Below are 7,625 nucleotides of genomic sequence, written 5' to 3' on the forward strand. Positions count from 1 at the left end.
CTTTCAAGCCTATGTATCTTCTACACACATTGTAAACTATTACATCTGAATCTGTCTTATTGTGAATCTCTTGCCTTAAACTGCAGCAGCTGTGGCTGCTGGCTCCGCCCACCTCATCTTCCCAACATGGCTATGTTTACCGCCAGCTCTGGGAGCTATCGTGGGTCTATGCTTTTATCCAAGCAGCATGTAGTCCAGAAACCTCTTTTTTTGTTTTGTACTGTCCAAGTCTAAATCCACCATGCAGCTTAATGTGCCACTTGCAGAGGCCTGATTCCCGCCATACTGCAGGTTGAGCACGCACGCCAGGAACCCACCAGTAGCTGAAACCAGCAGCTGCCGCTCATTTGAGAGAGACAATTAGGAAGCTGTTTTTAGCTCCGTTTTAGAATCTTTTTTCTCAGTTTTTAGGTGGAAACTCTTGCCACCACGTTGGACGCCATTTGTAGCTTAAGTTTTCATGCCTGGCCCACAGTCAGGGCAAATCTCTCTCACCTGCCAGTCCCACAGCCGTTCAGACCCAACCAAGTAAACACAGAGACTTATATTGCTTTCAAACTGTATGGCCGTGGCAGGCTTCTTGCTAATTGTTCTTATAGCTTAAATTAATCCATTTCCATTAACCTATACCTTGCCACATGGCTCTTGGCTTACCGGCATCTTCACATGCTGTTTCTCATTGTGGTGGCTGGCAGTGTCTCTCTGACTCAGCCTTCCACTTCCCAGCTTTATTCTCCTCCTTGTCCAGCCTACACTTCCTGCCTAGCCAATGGCCAATCAGTGTTTTAATTATTGACTAATTAGCAACACATTTGCCATACAGAACATCCCACAGCATCCATCAGAGTGTCTGCCTGATGTATCCACTGCCCTACTGTCTGTCCTCAGTGTCACAAAGCAAACAGCAAACTAGTCATGGTGTTAGGACAGGATAGGTGCTAAGAGTTATAGAAACAGTCAGATCCAGTTTAGCAATTCAGTAGGGCAAAGGAGAAGGAATTCATGAAATTGCACTGCCAGAAGTAATCATTAGCAGTTGAAGGCATACATCATATGCTATAGAGACTTCTGGGACTCGATGGTATTATAATGCAGATATGCTGTGGGCCTGCAGGCTAGCTCTCTGGGGAAAGGCACTTGCTATGCATGCCTAATGAACTTAGTTTAATCCCCAGGACCCCTATATAGGTAGAAGTAGAGAACCAACTCCACAAACCTGTCCTCTGGCACCCTGCCACACCAATCATAAGAAGTAAGCCTTAAAAAGGAAGATTAAAACAAAACTGAAATTAATAGGGCCAGTGAAATGGATCAGCAGGAGAAGATGCTCGCCATCACCAACCTGACAGTTGGAGTTCCATCAATAAAATAGCCCACGAGGTAGATGGAAAGAAATGACTCCTGCAGGCTGTCCTCTGACCTCCACACACACACAACATGTTACATGTGTGCACACACACACACACACAGACAGCAATAAATATTATTTTTTTATCCTAGTCATTATCCAGGCATGGTGGCACATACCTTTAATCTCAGCATTTGGGAGGCAGAGGCTGCCAGATCTCTGAGTTCAAGCACAGGTTGGTCAGCGTAACAAGTCCTAGGACAACGAGGGTTCCATTGGTAGACCCTGTATCTAAATGAATGAATGAATACTACAATCAAATTCTAGTCATGAATACACATGTAAATACACTTGAGTATCAGCCTTTACTTACAAGCTGTTAGAACTTAGAATCTAATTGTTTGTACATAGTTTCAAAGCAAAAGTGATATATAAGCCAAATGATGAAGTTCATGAATGAAATTCATCTTATGAAACTAGTAGAATAAATTTGTAATGCTGGGTGAGTATATTTAATATAAGCAGAACTTGTTTGGAAATATGCCCTGAAGGCAGAACTGTGGGAAGCCCTGGGGTACATTGAGGACTTCACTGTTTTTAGGTGCACATTTTAATCTCTTTGTGTATATGATATGCATGTGTTTATTGTGTGAGTGGCGACATGTCCATGCCATGTGTGCATGTGGAAATGAGGACAGCTTTGGGTATCGGTCCTCGCCTTTCATTTGAGATGGGGTCTCTTAACTGTTACTCTGCACACATCAGGATCACCAGCCTGCAGTCTTCCCAGGGTTCTGTTAACCCACCTCTCAGCTCACTGCAGGAGCACGGGGGTTTACAGATGTGCACCACCATGCCAGCCTTCCCTGGCTTCTGTGACTCTAACTCAGGTCCTCACACTTGTGCAGCAAGTGCTTTACACACCGAGCCCCCTCCCGAGCCCCTAATTGCATAAACAGTTGGTCATTTCATGATCTAGATTTGACATTTACCTTTTTCTTGACATATAGGCAATCAGTCTTTATAGCTGTGTTGGTTAAGGTGGGAGTGATTTCAGATAAGAATACGTGGGAATGGCAGAGTGCGGAAGCTGTGGCCATGGGCCTGCAGGTAAGTAGTGCTGTCAATGAACTCAAGAGGTTTTACTGTTTAAGCTGTTTGACACAGTGGTGCCCCAAATATCCAAACAGTGAGCAAGACTGTTAGCTTGCTCTATGGTGAGGAACAGGAGCCCTAGAGAAATGGCCCATAGGTACTGATTGGTAATGGTTTTATTCCTGATCTACATATATCTGCATGTTTCCTTTCAGTCCTTGGGGAACAGATTAAGAAATACTTGACTGAGGGAGGGCAAAAGAGATGTAAACTGTAGCTTGAGTTTTCCTGCCTGGCCCACAGTCAGGACAAATCTCTCTCACCTGCCAGTCCCACAGCCGTTCAGACCCAACCAAGTAAACACAGAGACTTATATTGCTTACAAACTGTATGGCCGTGGCAGGCTTCTTGCTAACTGTTCTTACAGCTTATTAATCCATTTCTATAAATCTATACCTTACCACGTGGCTTGTGGCTTACTAGCATCTTCACATGCTGTTTGTCATGGTGGCAGCTGGCAGTGTCTCTCTGACTCAGCCTTCCACTTCCCAGCTTTATTCTCCTCCTTGTCCCACCTATACTTCCTGCCTAGCCAATGGCCAATCAGTGTTTTATTTATTGACTAATTAGCAACACATTTGCCATACAGAACATCCCACAGCAGTAAACCTTGGTTTGTCATGTTTTCAAGTGGAAAAAATGTTGAAATATGAATATAATCTGGATTATATTTTAAAAGTTGACACGCTATATAACTTTGAAAATGTTAGCATTTTGAAAAACTAGATTTAAAGCCAAAGATGATAAATATTTTTGTGGCTGTTGTAGGATTTCATAATCTGCATCGAAATGTTCCTTGTGGCCATTGCCCATGTACATTGCCATGTATTCTCCTACAAACCCTACGTGCAAGAGGCAGAGGAAGGCTCTTGCTTTGGCTGTTTCCTGGCCATGTGGCATGTGTCAGATGTCAGAGATGATTATTTCTCAACAAGTAAGACGCCTGGGTAAGTAACAGCTGTTTAACTTCTGTTAGTGGGAGTGTGTATATTGGGCGGGGTGGGGGGGGAGCGTCTGCATGTGTTAGGACAGGATGGGTGCTAAGAGTTATAGAAACAGTCAGATCCAGTTTAGCCATTCAGTAGGGCAAAGGAGAAGGAATTCATGAAATTGCACTGCCAGAAGTAATCATTAGCAGTTGAAGGCGTACATCATATGCTATAGAGACTTCTGGGACTCGATGGTATTATAATGCAGATATGCTGTGGCTGGCAGACTAGCTCCCTGGGGAAAGGCACTTGCTATGCATGCCTAATGAACTGAGTTTAATCCCCAGGACCCCTGTATAGGTGGAAGTAGAGAACCAACTCCACAACCAACTCTGGCACCCTGACACACAAATCATAAGAAGTAAGCCTTAAAAGGGAGAAAAAACAAAATTAATAGGGCCAGTGAAATGGATCAGCAGGAAAAGATGCTTGCCATCACCAACCTGACAGTTGGAGTTCCATCAAAGAGCCCACGAGGTAGATGGAAAGAAATGACTCCTGCAGGCTGTCATCTGACCTCCACACACACAACATGTTACATGTGTGCACACACACACAGCCAGCAATAAATATTATTTTTTTATCCTAGTCATTATCCAGGCATGGTGGCACATACCTTTAATCTCAGCACTTGGGAGGCAGAGGCGGCCAGATCTCTGAGTTCAAGGATAGGTGGTCAGCACAGCAAGTCCCAGAACAATCAGGATTATTACATTAGTAGACCCTGTATCTAAATGAATGAATGATAAAATAAAATCCTAGTAGTGAATACACATGTAAACACACTTGAGTATCAGGCCTTTACTTACAAGCTGTTAGAATCTAATTAACTGTACATGATTTCAAAGCAAAAAAAGGTACGAACCAAATGATGAGGTTCTGAGAATTCATAATGAAATTCATCTTATGAAGGTAGTAGAATAAATTTGCAAGGCAAGGTGAGTATATTTAATATAAGCAGAACTTGTTTGGAAATATGCCCTGAAGGCAGAACAGTGGGGAGTCCTGGGGTACATTGAGGACTTCACTGTTTTTAGGTACACATTTTAATCTCTTTGTGTATATGATATGTATGTGTTTATTGTGTGAGTGGCGACATGTCCACGCCATGTGTGCATGTGGAAATGAGGACAGCTTTGGGTATCGGTCCTCGACTTTCATTTGAGATGGGGTCTCTTAACTGTTACTCTGCACACAACAGGATCGCCGACCTGCAGTCTTCCCAGGATTCTCTTTCCCCACCTCTCAGCTCACTGCAGGAGCACAGGGTTTACAGATGTGCACCACCATGCCAGCCTTCCCTGGCTTCTTGTGACTAACTCAGATCCTCACACTTGTGCAGCAAGTGCTTTACACACCGAGCCCCCTCCCGAGCCCCTAATTCCATAAACAGTTGGTCATTTCATGATCTAGATTTGACATTTACCTTTTCTTGACTTACAGGCAAGCAGGCCTTATAGCACTGTTGGTGAAGGCAGGAGTGATTTCTGAAAAGCCTTTATGGGAATGGCAGAGCGTGGAAGCTGTGGCCATGGGCCTGCAGGTAAGTAGTGCTGTCAGTGAATCGGGGGTTTTTACTGTTTAAGCTGTTTGACCTGCTGTTGCCCTAAACCTGCCATCGTGCAAACCATGGGCAAGACTGTTAGCTTACTCCGCGGTGAAGAGCGGGAACCCTAGAGAAATGGCCCGTAGGTACTGATTGGTAATGGTTTTATTCCTGGTCCACATATATCTGTGTAGAGAAAAAGGGCTGGCTAAAGAAACCCACCCTGGCTCTGGAGCCCAGAACCAGGGAAAGGAGCACAACCTGAATCTGGGACCTGAGCCAGAGAAAGGAACAATTTATCCTCAAACCCAGAACCAAGGAAACATGCCCTGACTCTGAAACCAGGACCAAAGAAACACTGCTGGTCCCTAGAATCAGAGCCAGTGAAAGAAATGTGCCCTGGCCTTAGAATGAGAGTCAAAAAGCTAAGTAAAGCCGGGCGGTGGTGGCGCACGCCTTTAATCCCAGCACTCGGGAGGCAGAGCCAGGCGGATCTCTGTGAGTTCGAGGCCAGCCTGGGCTACCAAGTGAGTCCCAGGAAAGGCGCAAAGCTACACAGAGAAACCCTGTCTCGAAAAACCAAAAAAAAAAAAAAAGCTAAGTAAGGCCAGTGAAAGAAACACAGTTTGGCTCAGATCGGAGCCATCTCTGGCCCTGGCCAACTGACTTGTGAAACCAACCAATCACAGAGCAGGACAGCAGAACCCTGGCCCTAGAGCCCAGAACCAGGAAAAGAAACACAGCCTGGGTCTGGGAACTGAACCAGAGAAATGAACACTTTATCCCCAAACCCAGAAACAAGAAAATATGCCCTGACTCTGAAACCAGTACCAAAGAAACACTCTTGGTCCCTAGAATCAGAGTCAGTGAAAGAAATGTGCCCTGGCCTTAGAATTAGTGTTTGAAAAAAAAGGCCAGTGAAAGAAACACAGTTTGGGCCTTTTAAAGAAATCAGGGACATCTCTGCCCCTAGCCCACAAAACTGATCAATCCCTGGGCAGAAAAACTAACCATTGCCTGATTGATTCCACCCCCAAGAGATCCTATACAAACCAGCCTGCCTGGTCAGTTGGTGGCTGTTCTTTCCACCCTGGCAGAGGCAGTCACTTTCCTGGACTCCTCCTTCCCAAATAAGTCTCTTTCTCAAAAGAGTTTTGGGTGTGAAGATCTTCATTACACTACTTAGGTGATGAATTAACAAATACTTGACTGAGGGAAAGCAGAAAGATGTAAATCTTGGCTTGTCATGTTTTAGTTTTTTTGTTTTGTTTTGTTTTTCGAGACAGGGTTTCTTCCTGTAGTTTTGGTTCCTGCCCTGGATCTCACTCTGTAGACCAGGCTGGCCTCGAACTCACAGAGATCCACCTGGCTCTGTCTCCAGAGTGCTGGGATCAAAGTGTGTGCCACTGCCACCCGGCATCTTGTCATGTTTTGAAGTGGAAAAAAAAAAAAGCATGTTGAAAAATGAATATAATCTGGATTATATTTTTAAGTTATTGACACCCAAAGTAACTTTGAAAAAGTTAGCAGTTTGAAAAACTACATTTAAGCACAAAGATGTTGGATATTTTCATGGCTGTTGTAGGATTTCATAGTCTGCATTGAAATGTTCCTTGTAGCCATTGAGCATCATTATTCATTCTTCTATAAACCCTACCTGCAAGAGGCAGAGGAAGTCTCACGCTTTGGCTCTTTCCTGGCTATGTGGGATGTGTCAGATGTCAGAGATGATATTTCTGAAAAGTAAGACGCCTGGGTAAGTAACAGCTGTTTAACTTTTGTTAATGTGAGTGTGTGTATAGTGGGCAGGGTGTGTGTGTGTGTGTGTGTGTGTGTGTGTGTGTGTGTGTGTGTGTGCACAGGGTCAGAGTTGAAACTCAGGTGTGGTCCCTCAGGAGCTGTTCAGTTTGGGCTTTGGAACAGGGTCTCTCACTGTCCTGAGGCTCACAGATTGAGCTAGGATCACTGGCCAGAGGGCCCAGGATCCAACTCTGTCTCGCTAGCACAGGACTGCAAGCATGCCCACTTGGGACCTGTGCTGAGGATGGAACTCAGGTTTCATTCTTGTGTGGCAAGCACTTTACAGAGGTATCACCCCAATCCAAATACATAAGATTTACTCTAGTAATTTAAAAAATAAGAACATATTTAAAGCAGTATCATGATACAGGCTCTACAAATTTGGGGAGGACAAAGAGGGAAACTGTTTTTAGAATGGTAAAAATAAATTTTGTCTAATAAATTTATATTGTCTTAAAGGGAGAACAATGCGAGGATATCAAGATTTAAAAAAAAAAAAAAAAAGTCAACTTTTTCCTGAAGACCCAGAGCACACAAACACACAGGTCTGCTTTCCTCATCGTCACAAGATGCAGTTTCTGCAGGTTCAAAGCCATCCTGGCACCAGAGCCAATATCTGGGCTTTGAAACTCAATTACTTCACAGAATGCAGCTGCTGCATCCAAGCTATGTCAGTACATTTTGAATGATGTTCTTGAGAGCAGGAACCTCACAATATCAAGACTTGGAAGACACAGTTACTTCACATGATACACTTTATGAGGCCAACTTTGTGAAAATGTCATGA

Source organism: Peromyscus eremicus, chromosome 5 (genome assembly GCF_949786415.1).
Source record: "Peromyscus eremicus chromosome 5, PerEre_H2_v1, whole genome shotgun sequence".
NCBI lineage: Eukaryota > Metazoa > Chordata > Mammalia > Rodentia > Cricetidae > Peromyscus > Peromyscus eremicus.